At 33.9% G+C, this 13164-nt stretch overlaps 1 long non-coding RNA gene across 1 annotated transcript; it reads left to right on the top strand.

Moving 5' to 3' along the window:
• Nucleotides 1-1404: 1404 nt before the first annotated feature.
• On the top strand, nucleotides 1405-2561 carry LOC101886528 (uncharacterized). Its single transcript, XR_011010471.2, has 3 exons — nucleotides 1405-1540; nucleotides 1741-1980; nucleotides 2180-2561. It is a non-coding gene; the product is annotated as an uncharacterized lncRNA (long non-coding RNA).
• Nucleotides 2562-13164: the final 10603 nt, after the last annotated feature.

Genomic DNA, 13164 nt, shown 5'->3' on the forward strand with positions numbered 1-13164 from the left:
CCTTCTGAAATGGGGTGTCGCGATGACGAGCGCGGGATTTTCAAATGTGAAAGAGTTCCGGTCGGAAGTAAAATTCGCAATCATTAATGTAAAATTATACTGCTAATTATTCAATTCCAGAAGACGCGTTTGACGTTAACTGTTTAGTGATGTGGTTGCATACAAGTCCTTATTGTCGCGGCGAATGAATTTGCAATCCTCTGACTAACTTTTGTAGTCCATTACAAAAACTACACTACCCATAATTCGTCATCAACACTCTGGCGGGTAACGGAAGGTTGTGCAGGTGTGTGTGTGTGTGTGTGTGTGTGTGTGTGTGTGTGTGTGTGTGTGTGTGTGTGTGTGTGTGTGTGTGTGTGTGTGTGTGTGTGTGTGTGTGTGTGTGTGTGTGGAGTCGGGTCTTTGAGTTGGATCAAGCCAAGATGATGTCAAGCGAAAACCAAAGAAAAGAGGAAGACCAAAGAAAAAAACAAAACAAAGCCATAAAATCACAGAAAAGTCTGGTAAGTAAACAAACTTTCTTACCAAATGATAAAACATTACAATACGAGACATGTAATGGTTGACCTTAATATTAGGTCATAGTAATAGTTAATAGTTTACTAACATGAGCAGACAATGAAAAATTTATTAATTTTCATTAATTAATGTTTTAAAACAACTAATAATATTAATCAAGTGCATACAGTTATAAATATTTGTGTTACTTTAATTCTGCATGTTGAACATGAATAAATTAACCATTTGTTGTATGCACAATAAAAGTTATTAATTGACAAAAAATAATAATAATAACAACACATTTTAAATACTAATATGCCTAACTGTTTACTTATTTTAAAGGTGTGATGGGCCAGACATTAAATTGATTTATTAAAGTTTTTATTCTAATTAAAATTAATTAATGAAAATACAGTTAATTGTTAGTTAATGTTAACCAGCACAACTTTACATTTTTATAATACATTAGTAAATTTTGCACTAATTAATAAATGATGTTTAATGTTTGTAAATGCATTACCTTACATGAACCATGGTTCCCGTAACATTACTGTATAGTTAATGGGTCTATTTTGCTGTTAGTTAAAGAGTTAAGTAACAAGTTAGAACGTTATTTTTAGTATTTCTAAGTATTTGTTAACATTTATTATTAAACAAAGCTGTCCACTGTTTTTATTAGCTCAATTCCATTAAGTAATATTTTAAAAACAATATATTATTTATGAAATTACTGTTTGTTATAGTTTAACCATTTAAATTAACATTAACTATTAATACTGTATATGCTGTAGAAATATGTTTCATGTAATCATAGTTACTTAATGTCAACAAATACATCACTATTAAGCATTAAAATTTGACCTGCATTTTAAATGTCATTTTCTAGATAAACCTACTGCAGAAGCCCCTACTTTGTCTATAGCTTTGGCTAAAGCTAAGGCAGAAATTGAAACCTGGAGGGTGAAATGTCAGCACCTGGAAGACAAAATAAATGACTTGACAAAAGAGAGAGACTACCTGAGAGAACAGCTGTCAGATGGTAAAGTTGTTGTGAATGTTTAATGTTGTTTTAATGTTAAAGTGCCACATTAAACATATTGTGAGGTCAGGAAAAAGCTTACTTTTAAGCTTACTTGAGATGTAACAAGAATTGATTATTTAGCCTTGCAGTGAAGTTAACATGTGACAAATCAGTCATGCTGTATATGAGTATTAACATATTTCCTTTTTTAATGTAAGCCATCAAGATGGAAAACATACATGTCAAAAATAAAGAGAAGCCTGCAGACATGCCCAAAAGAACAAAACATTCTTTGGAAGATTCAGAAAGTGCATCCGCTGACTCCTCTGAGTCTTCTGACTCAGAGTCATCAAGCTCGGATTCATCAAGAGAGAGGAAGAAGAAGAAGGTGAAGAAAGGGAAGAAAAGAGTTAAAAAAATGAAAAAATCCAAGCATGAAAGCAAATTCTTTCCAAGAGGTAGGTCATGCAAATTTAAATTAGCTAAGATTTTTTTTTTCCTAATGTAAATGTAACATTTGACGTTTGTTAAATAGTTTAGCATTAAGTACATGGGTGTATATTACAGTACACATTTGTGATACAATAGTGGCTACATTAAATGTCCCCACTAAGCTAACAAGTGTCCTTTTGTATCGTAATCTACTGTTTATTTTAGTTACTGAACCATGGCAGGTGGTGAAGCGCTACAAAGCAGTGCTGGAGATTTTCGACAGAGGAAGCAACATGACATATGCATTCAGAAAATATGGTGTGGACCGAAACACAATCGTGCAGACTGCAGTTATTGCTGAACTGGCCATTGCAGCTCCAGAAAAATATTCCGAAATTCAAAACAATCGAGGAGAGAAATTATCAACCATTACCCAAAAATGTCAAGATGCTATTATGGCAGATAAAAGCATTGCACATAAAATACAAGCCATGAAAAAAGAGGGCAAATTGCATCCAATAAGAAAATAGTTGTTGTTAAGAAAAAAAATGTGGTTCCAGATTTAATCGCAAAATTTTAGTTGCACAAGTGGTGTTGCACAAGTTTGTTTTTGCACATTTATTTATTTATTTATTTATTTATTTATTTATTTATTTATTTATTTATTTATTTATTTATTTATTAAGCTGCAAAGAGTGTCAATGTCCTCATACAATACATGTCTTGCAATGTAATAAAGGTTCTGAAAGTCTAAGTGATACATGGCTTTGAGTGATTTTGGGTCCTGAAAAATCAATGATTATTGTTTTATTAAACTCACAGATGTTAGTTACATTAGTTATTGTTGGGTTAGAGGTAAGTCATGTTAGTAAAGAGTTAATGAATGTTAGTAAAGCATTAGGTAATGTTGAAATATTCTACACTTTACAATGTGTCTTAATTCCATTAACAAACACATTTTAATGATATTTCATGTTAGTTAACAGTTAACGAATGTTAGTAAAGCATTAGATAATGTTGGAATAGTTTACACTTTACAATGTGTCTTAATTCCATTAACAAACACTTTGTTAATGATATTTCATGTTAGTTAACAGTTAACAAATGTTAGTAAAGCATTAGATAATGTTAGAATAGATTACACTTTACAATAAGTACCTTCATTCCATTAATAAACACTTTGTTAATGATATTTCATGTTAGTAAAGATTTAACGAATGTTAGCAAAGCATTAGGTAATGTTGAACTATTATACACTACACTGTTAACCCTTACTGTAGATTATGCAGTAAATAACTGTAAAATAGCCAGTATTTTGCTGTAATAAAAAGAAACAGTATTTTACTGTAAAAGGAGCAGGATTTGTATGAAATTTTGTAGTGCAAAGAATAAATTACAGTAATTTACTTTATGTACCCATTACAGATAGTTACTGTGATAATAAATGGTAAATTACTGCTCAACCATTATTACCCATGTACTCTGATGCTTTATGTTGCTATATATATATATATATATATATATATATATATATATATATATATATATATATATATATATATATATACTGTTCAGTTTTGGTATGTGAATGGTCAGTATTGAGGAGAAAGTGAGACAATGCATTGATGATAAGCTAAATTTCTCTGCAGCCATCTCTATGTTTTCTTTGGTTCCTTTTATGTTTTTAACATTGAGTATCAGGAGTCAACCAATGTCAAAGTCACAGAGCTAATTAAAAGGTAAAGATATCGACGAGATGCATTTAAAGGCAAAAATATTCACACAGAGCAACCAAATTATCACAATCATTTTTATAACTTTGTTTACTTTTCTATAATTAATATAATTAGCCTAGTTTAGCATATATTTAAGCTTTTAAATTGCACTTTAAGCTGAATATTAGTATTTTGCTAAATAAAAATGTTTTATTTAAAAAATATCTTAAACAGCATGTACATACATTTTTGCAGAGACTCAATTAATTTGTTTGGAAAACTTCAAATGAAGAAGGTAAAAATGGCATTAACAGTATAGTATAAAGACTTTCCTAAATAAATGTATTAATCAGGTTATTTGTTTTTTTTATTATTATTACTACAGGTTTGGAACAACATGAGGATCAGATTATTTATTTATCTATTTGCTTTGGATGAAGTTTTTATAGTTTTATTGTTTTTATTCAATGATATGTGCATGATTGTGATAAATGTAGGCAATTCCTTTGAAAATATGCTATGTACCAGAGATGTCAAACTCCTGGAGGGCCGCAGCCCAGCAGAATTTAGTTCCAGCCCTGCTTCAACACACTACCTTTAGATTTAGTTTGATCAGGTGTGTTTAATTAGTATAACTGCACTCTTACTCTGTAGATTGTGCAGTAAAGAACTGTAAAATAGCCCGTGTTTTGCTGTAGTAAAAGGAAATATTTATTATTTATTAACACATATTATTTTACTGTAAAAGGAGTAGACTTTGTATGAAATTGTGTAGTGCAAAGAATAAATTCCAGTAATTTTCTTTATGTACTCATTACAGAAAGTAACTGACAATAAATAGCAAATTACTGTTTAATCATTACTGTCCCATCTTCTCTGACGGTTTATGCTGCTATTTATAGAGACGTGCATTTTAAAGGCAGAAAATAATGATTTAGGCATCACCACACACTCCCACAGGCTGTCTGTCTTGTTCTAAACACAAAGATGTTAGAAAGAGTTTTCAGAAAATGCTGGCCCTTTAAGGGAGCCAGGTGTTTGATTTGTTTACTGCTGAGTGTGCTCTATTCTCTGTCCATCAATTCAGATGTAGAGTCTGATATGTTCTAGGCTTTAAATAAGAATCTACAATGAGTAAGTAAAATGTGTTCAAATGTTTTTGAGGGTTTCTATAATAAGGCTGTGTTTTAAGTTATATTGTTGTTATCTTGAACTGTGTACTTGAAAGCTACATTGTTAGCTAGTTAGCCTCTCCTCATATAACTTCTTACATTACTTTTGTTTAAGAATATGTATTTATTTTATATTGCACACTGCCATAATGTACAGATGCTAACAGTTGTATGTATCTTTCTGGCAACTAAGCCAAATTTAAATTCCATCATCTCAGTAAGGGAACATGAGCACATCATCACAGGGAATCACAAAAACATGATACAGACAGCCATCCACACACAAAAGCTCCACTGTCCGGTCCTAGGTTGTGAGTTTGTTGCTAAGTATTTTTCAGAGCTGTTTCCACCTATGAATTTATATTAGAAACAATAAAAAAGTTTGTTGTCATGAGATAATTATAACAATAAAAGATTGGATCCTTTGGTTTTTCGGTGTTGCCAACTTTATTTTTATTTTTTATAATTATTTTAAACTTTTTATTGAGATTTGACACAGTTTTTATTTATTTAAAACTTTAAAATTTAAAATAATTATGTTGTGTTTTTTGCTGTTTATTTGCTGATCTACCTTCCTGAAGATTTTAGTTGCTATCCATATCAAACACACCTAAACCAATTAATTAGGACCTGAACACCACTTGATAATTACAGGCAGGTGTGTTTGATATGGGTAGCAACTGAAATCTGCAGGAAGGTAGATATCCAGGAACAGGATTGAGCACCCCTGCTATATACCATGGGGGTCAAACTCCAAGTTCCTGGAGAACTGCAGCGCAGCAGAGTTTAGTACCCACCCTGCTTCAACATTACCTGTTGATTTCTAACAAGCCTTAATTTGTTTGATCAGGTGTGTTTAATTAGAGTTACAGCTTAAAGTCCCGGTCACACTGCACTTTTCTCCCTATAGACTTCCATTCATACGCATGTGAGTACTGCAGACCTGGACTGATAGCTCATGCAACAAATTTCATAATTCGCAGAGTTGGAAAGATCAAGCTTGGAGAACGCTGACATGCGAAATCACATCATGTGATTGCTTGAGACCAATCAAAGATCAAAACATGACCTCTCTGGCTTGCTTTTTCAATCTCTAATTATTTTACATGTTTAAATTCACTACTCGCTTTGTTTAATTCCACTTCACAGTGCAGCATGACAGAATTTTGCATGCTCAAACGTTAATGTGACCGCAGCCTTACTGTGCAGACGTGTAATATGCAAGACAATATTTATATCTGCTGATTTCTTAATTTTGTTATACTTTTTCTGTTATTTATTTGTTTGGTGCCAAAACAATAAAATAAATTTGTCTAAAAAATAATATGCCTTCTATTTTTTAATAACAGCTAAGAATACTGATTAATTTTAGTAACACTACAATAACTATATATGACATACTATTAATTTGTATGCAGTATAATGCTGTGATTTGTAACACTACAATACAGTAATTAACACTACAGTTTCCAGTTAGTTACCACTGCTGCTCTATTACAGTAATTAACTGGCAACACTGTTGCCAGCCACTCACTGTAATGGTTCAGTTACAGTAAATAACTGGCAACACTGTTGCCAGCCACTCACTGTAATGGTTCAGTTGCAGTAATTAACTGGCAACACCGTTGCCAGTTACTTACTGTAACCGAACTTTTACAGTGAGTGGCTGGCAACAGTGTTGCCAGTGTTCTACTGTAAAAAAACCCGGTAAGGTCTAACAGTGTACAATAAGTGTCTTAATTCTATTAACAAACAATTTGTAAATGATATACCATGCTAGTTAACAGTTAACAAACACGAATAACAGTTGAAGTCGAGATGCACTCCAATAGAGGGTCCATTTAGAACTCCTTTGTCCCTGACATTGATCAAGAACTGAACTTATCATAAGCTCTTCCAATTTGTATGCATTGGTATATGAGTAGTTAACATGAACGTATATTTTTGTTTTGTTCATGTTGACCAACACATTAGTTAACATTGTAAGTTTTCATGAACAAGGATTCAGTATTGCTTTATAAATGTGTTGTTCATTATTAGGTCAAGTTATCTAATCCATTAACAGATACATTAATGCATGAGTAAGTAAACATTAACTAAGCTGTTCATGTGAAGATGCATTAGAATATGTGTAAACTAGCATTAACAAAGATAAAGTAATGCTGAGCAAAGTCCTTGTTTACTGTTAGATTATGTTTACTAATGCATTAACTAAGACATAAATAAATGGTTAGTTAGCATTAACAAAGGTTAAGTAATGCTAAATACATGCGTTATTCATGGTTAGTTCATGTTAACTAATGCATTAACTAACGTTGACTAATGCATTAACTAATGTTAACTAATGCATTAACTAACGTTAACTAATGCATTAACTAAGACATAAATAAATGGTTAAGTAATGCTAAATACATGCGTTATTCATGGTTAGTTCATGTTAAATAATGCATTAACTAACGTTGACTAATGCATTAACTAATTTTAACTAATGCATTAACTAACGTTATCTAATGCATTAACTAAGACACAAATAAATGGTTAGTTAGCATTAACAAAGGTTAAGTAATGCTTAATACATGAGTTATTCATGGTTAGTTCATGTTAACTAATGCATTAACTAACGTTAACTAATGCACCCTTATTGTAAAGTGTTACCGCTATCGGTTAGTTTTAACGTCAGCTAATGTTATGGAAGGGCATAGATGTTATGGAAAATAGTAATAGTAATGTAACTAACTCAATCATTCCTTCAAGCAAATGTGTAAATATTAGATCTATTCAGCAATAATGTTAATTGCATTGGCATATTTATCTGATGTTTTCCCAGCTTGTAGTAACTTATCAAAAAGCTATTTAGTTTCTTATGACTATACACTAGCAGTGGAATTTACTGCAATGTGACGGGGCGCCACCTGAAATCTTGCCTAGGGCGCAAATTGGTTAGGGCTGGGCCTGAGATAAAGGAACACCTTTTACATCAAAGGTAAAGCAACAATTAGCAACTAAATTAAATATAAATTGGCGTTTCCACATACCCTATCATCCACAATCATCTGGATTTGTGGAGCGAACTAACAGAAACTTAAAAAGAAAGATAAAGAAGTCCTTAAGACAACACAGTCATAAAGATTGGGTAAAAATTTTACCAATAGTACTAGCAGATTTGAGAATGACACCACAAGCAAATGTGGATTCTTTATCACCATATGAGGTGGTCATGGGAAGACCTTTCCCTATCCCATGGCAAGAGTAATCATGGGAGTGGGTATTGAGCTTTTTAACCACATGTCAGAATTCTCAGCGGCCCTAATTCAGAAACTCAATCAGTATTGGGAAAGGGTTACAAAGAAACACCCTGAAATTCCACATGAGGCAGCACACCCTTTCCAGATAGGGGAAAAGGTGCTAATAAAAGATATAAAACCCCAGAAAGATTTAACTGACTGGGCCAGCTGAGGTTCTGGTTGTTACACGCACTGCTGTATTAACTGATCTTTTTCCACAGTGGATCCATGGCACCAGAGTGAAACCATTGAAGTAAATGTCTATGATATTAATAGTTTTTGTTTTGCAGACTACTTCTACTGATAACCCTACTGGGACTGACACAGGCCCACGCTGAAGTACACAACTTATTCTGGCAGTATGCCAACTGGACTGCACGACAGACAACCAATAAGTCATGTGTTGTCTGCCAAGAAGTGTTCTCCTCCGCTGTGACTATATCCTTGAAACCTTTGCCTTTTACATGTACTAAACTTGCTTTTTTCACAAATGTTTTGGGAAATACTTGTGAGTGGCGCCCCAAATGTGTTTCCAACAAGAAAACATGGGAGCCCTTTTGCAGATCAACTAAAAGAAAGAATCATACTGTTGTAATACCTACACCTAGAACTATGGGTTTAAATATTTTGTGAACGAAACCTCAGGGGTTCACTTTTTCTTTTTGCTTTAATGGGACAAATGGAGGTAATGTATCCACCTTAAGAGCTAAAGATTGTAATATAGTAATTGGCGAAAGGGATCGATTTTCGGTGGTATACTTACCGTGGCGAAAGAATAAAAAATATAGTTCTCTGCTAAGTGTTTATTCCCGTTGCATCCCAGGCACCTGTGAACTGAACAAACTTAAATGTGCTAATGTCACAACTGATACAGCTGTCACGGCATGTTACAGCCTGAACAACACATACTGTCAAAGCAGCAATGTAACTTGTGTCCCCACTTGGCCGAGACAGGATGCAGTCCTGGCCGATGACTGGTACTGGTATTGTGGGGGAGAAACCATCTTCAACATTTACCCCGCCAATTGGACTGGTCTTTGTACTGTGATCCAACTACAACACATGGTCACTGTCATGCATCTTGCCAGACAATCCGGAAGGGAACGGAGGTCAGTTTCCCACGAAGACGTACCCGAAGAACACCGTATGAGATCACACTGGGCTAGATTCTGGGAGGCTATGATTCCCAGTTTTGGCGTGGCAGATGCCTTAAAACAGTAAGAGAACATACATTGTAGACTGGCCTGTTTTATTAACAGTACCACAAATGCCATTACTGGACAAGCTGTAAAGGAGATGAAAAGGATATCATCACAGGTGTATGAGGATGAGATGAAGGAATGAAATTATAATTGGTGATGGGGATTTTTAGAAAGCCTGTTTGGATCATTGGCTCCATATGTCTCAATGGTAGTACCGGTACTTATTATTTTCTTATGTGTATGTATTTTTGGTCCATGTCTTCTGAGATGTTTTGAGAATATGGTATGATCCAGACTCTTGTAAAAACAGGGCATGGAAAAGGGGACTCAAAGAAATATGCATGTACTCACTCTTCAAATATTCTGTTGTTTCTAACTGTTTCTTATCTTATTATAAGTTGTCCCTGTACTAGGCGCCTTGCCGTTACGCCTTGACATTTTTGAGCACTGGATAAAATTGTTCTGCTTACCTGAGCTGAATATTTGCACGTATTCACAGCCCATGTAACCCTGAGTATGATGTATAAAAGCTGGGAATAACCCAGTCTTCTTCAGAAGAGAGCAATAAACTGTTAGATTCACATCTCAGTTTTTTGTTGCCAAGTTGAATCTGGTAAAGAAACACACAACACAATATGTATATATATATATATATATATATATATATATATATATATATATATATATATATATATATATATATATATATATTCACATACATATACATATTGTGTTGTGTGTGTTTTTTAACCAGATTCAACTTGTTAGGTCATTCCAGGTGCAGTATTGATGCCACCTTTCCTGGAGTCAAGCAGATGTTTCAGGTCCAAATGGAATCTAAAATATTAGGATACTGTTAGTACTGCATTGTTTTTTTTGTGTTTGATTTTAATTTCTAGATTGGGGGCGTGCCTTCAGCGCACCTGATGCTTGTCAGCGCCCTTATTTAAACCCCGGCAGAGAGTTTGTCGGGGCCGCTGTCCATTCACTTGGCAGTTGGCCAGAGCTGCGCTCCTATTTGGGCATTATGCATTCTTTCGCATCCATACACTCTCACTGACAACATTTACCGCATCCATTCATTTGCATTTCACACTGATTGAACATACTGATATTGAGTATATAATTTAAATTGAGTTAAATAAATATTCTTTTTGATTATACTTCTCCTTGTCGTCTCCCTCATTATGTTACATCCTTGAGCCAGGTGTAACAATACGCAAAAGGGGAAAAGTGCAAAGCAAAGAGCAGAACATTATTTAAGGAGCAGTTCACCCACAATACAAAACATATCACCTTCATGTCATTTGGTATTCTCTAATGCTCCAATACCGTCTCAGATTACTATGAAACAAATATAGAACTTTATCAAACATACCTTCATTATTATCACCACAAATGACCAAGAGGGTGTGCTTGGTCATTCCACCAACTATGGGAATACACCATCTCAATCAGTCTCTACTCAGCCACAGTCACAATCAGGGTCCTGTATTATTGTATGGAGAACTAGTGCCTGGTGACAGGACCCGGTCTCTGTTGTCAAGGACTCAACAGCGCCCTCTTCTGGGAGTTTTTCATGCAGTTTTTTTTTTGTATTGTTTTCCTCTTATTTTTCTCTGCAAGCGCCCAGTTGGATTTAGATTTTCACCCAATAAGGGTAATTTTTAATCAAGAATAAACTTTTTCCTAACCTGCACTTGTTTTATTCACCAATATGATTTATTCACCAGATATGTTTCAGAAACTTTTCAAAGCTCAGGGAAGCTGTCCTGTGTTGCTGTTAGTCAGTTTTGCGCCCCCCCTCCCCCTATTTTTTTATCATCAACATGTCAAAGTTCTAAACGCAACTGAAATTGTATGAAATAGTAAAAGTATAATTACATTAATGTTAAGTCACAAAGAATTACATCTTATCCCAATCCAAATTTCTTCTTAATTCCATTTTCCTCACCAAATGATTATAGCACCTTGACATGTCTTGTTTTTGTACTTTTTGTACATTTGTCAAAACAAAATGATAGATATGGGAGGCAAAAGAACTTAAAATGCAATCACTTCTCACATGCATATGTGAGAGGTGAAAGGTCTGTCTTCGCATGAACAATTGACTGAAACCGCTATCACACCTGTCACAAAGTGAAATAAAAAAAGACTGTACAATGTTTAGTGTAAAAAATAGAGACAAACTGCCTGAAATGTTTTATTTTATCAAAATGTTATGGCCAAACTTTTTTGGAACTAAATTGAACTAGTTTTGAGCACAAAACCAAAAGGTTACCAAAATGCCTGATGTATCAATATGATACTTAATAAATTTATAAAAACATGTATATGGTATAAAAATGGATCTTTATAGGATTAATAAACATTTCAGTTCCAAAAAATTTGAATATTCTGAATATTTGTTCATGTGTCAGTTTTACCAGGGTTAAGAATCATTATAATCAAATATATAAAATTTAGATAGGGTGTAAGAATCCAAAATATCAGACCCTGAGAACTCTTATGGAACTTTATGAGAAAAGACCATAAGAATTGCTATGCAATGCTACAATGGACTTTCTGATCTGAGAAGTGATGAAAAAACCAACTGTTCCACTGTTCTCTTCAAATCACTGTTGACAATGCAAACACAGGCTGGAGAAACAGAGCTACACTACAGCAGGGAAGAATGCAGGAATGCATCCTTTACTTTCACCCCAAGCCCCCCTTCCTGACCTTTAAGCGACTTGCTGAGCAGAAGACATTTCACATCAAATGTTTAAGGTTTTAACATGGTGTATCTTGCAGCACTATATTCATGTTTGGTATCATTTTAAATGTCACTGTGTGATTGGAAAAATGGTCTTAATTTTACAGTAATATTTCACTGGTATATGTTGATTTGATTTTTGACTTCTATAAGATCTTGATAAGATGCTCTCCCTCCTCAGAGATGGTTAAGTCCTCAAATTCACCAGGCAAGTGTTTCTGTGACACTTCTATTGTCTTGAATTTATGGCTGTTTGTTTTGACTTGAGTATATAAGGTAAGATGTGCTTTAGGACGGGGGGAGATCTTGTAAAAGACACCCTATTGCAGCATCTCTGAGACTTATGCTGCAATGTATTTCTCTGGTCAGGTATGCATCTCTTAACTCTTTGATTTATCTTTGATTAATGGATGTTGTATTGTTACAGTCTCATCTCTGAATTGGCTTCCTGATGATTTATTATGTAATTGGCAGAATACAATTTTACCTGACATATAAAATGTTAAGTTTTAATTAATTCTGGAGTTTTGCAATTCATTGTATCCAGTAGATTATGCGGAGTCTCGTTACCTTTATAGTATGGCATAATTTAATTGATTATTAGGCGCATGTGATTATTGTTAGCCATAGCGTGCTTATAACATGTAGACCTTTTAGTCATTTAACCACTGGAAATAGCAAGTTGTATCGCTTGGCTAAGGATCTATTTTTTTAATGACTAGGTAAGCGTTAATTTAATCCTGCATCCTCTGACTATTTTCAGAGTGCCGACATATTGTCCGTGAGAAGAAGCGCAAACCCGGCACGTGGAACTCTGAGGGACGTAGGTCCCTAATAAACGTACAATTTAAAATATAGGACCTCAGAAAATATCAAAACTCTAAATTTAATCATAAATGATGAATGTGATCCATTCTTACAATTAGAAATATAATCTAAATTTTAGGATCATTTAAATTGGAGTCAGATTGAATTCGGAGCTAAAAAACTAATATAAATATATTCTAATAAATAATAAAATTCTTTTCAGAAGCACTAGAAAAGGATTACATGCATTAAACCTTCGACCATGCTGTTAGTTT

The sequence above is a fragment of the Danio rerio genome, chromosome 24 (genome assembly GCF_049306965.1).
Source record: "Danio rerio strain Tuebingen ecotype United States chromosome 24, GRCz12tu, whole genome shotgun sequence".
Lineage (NCBI taxonomy): Eukaryota > Metazoa > Chordata > Actinopteri > Cypriniformes > Danionidae > Danio > Danio rerio.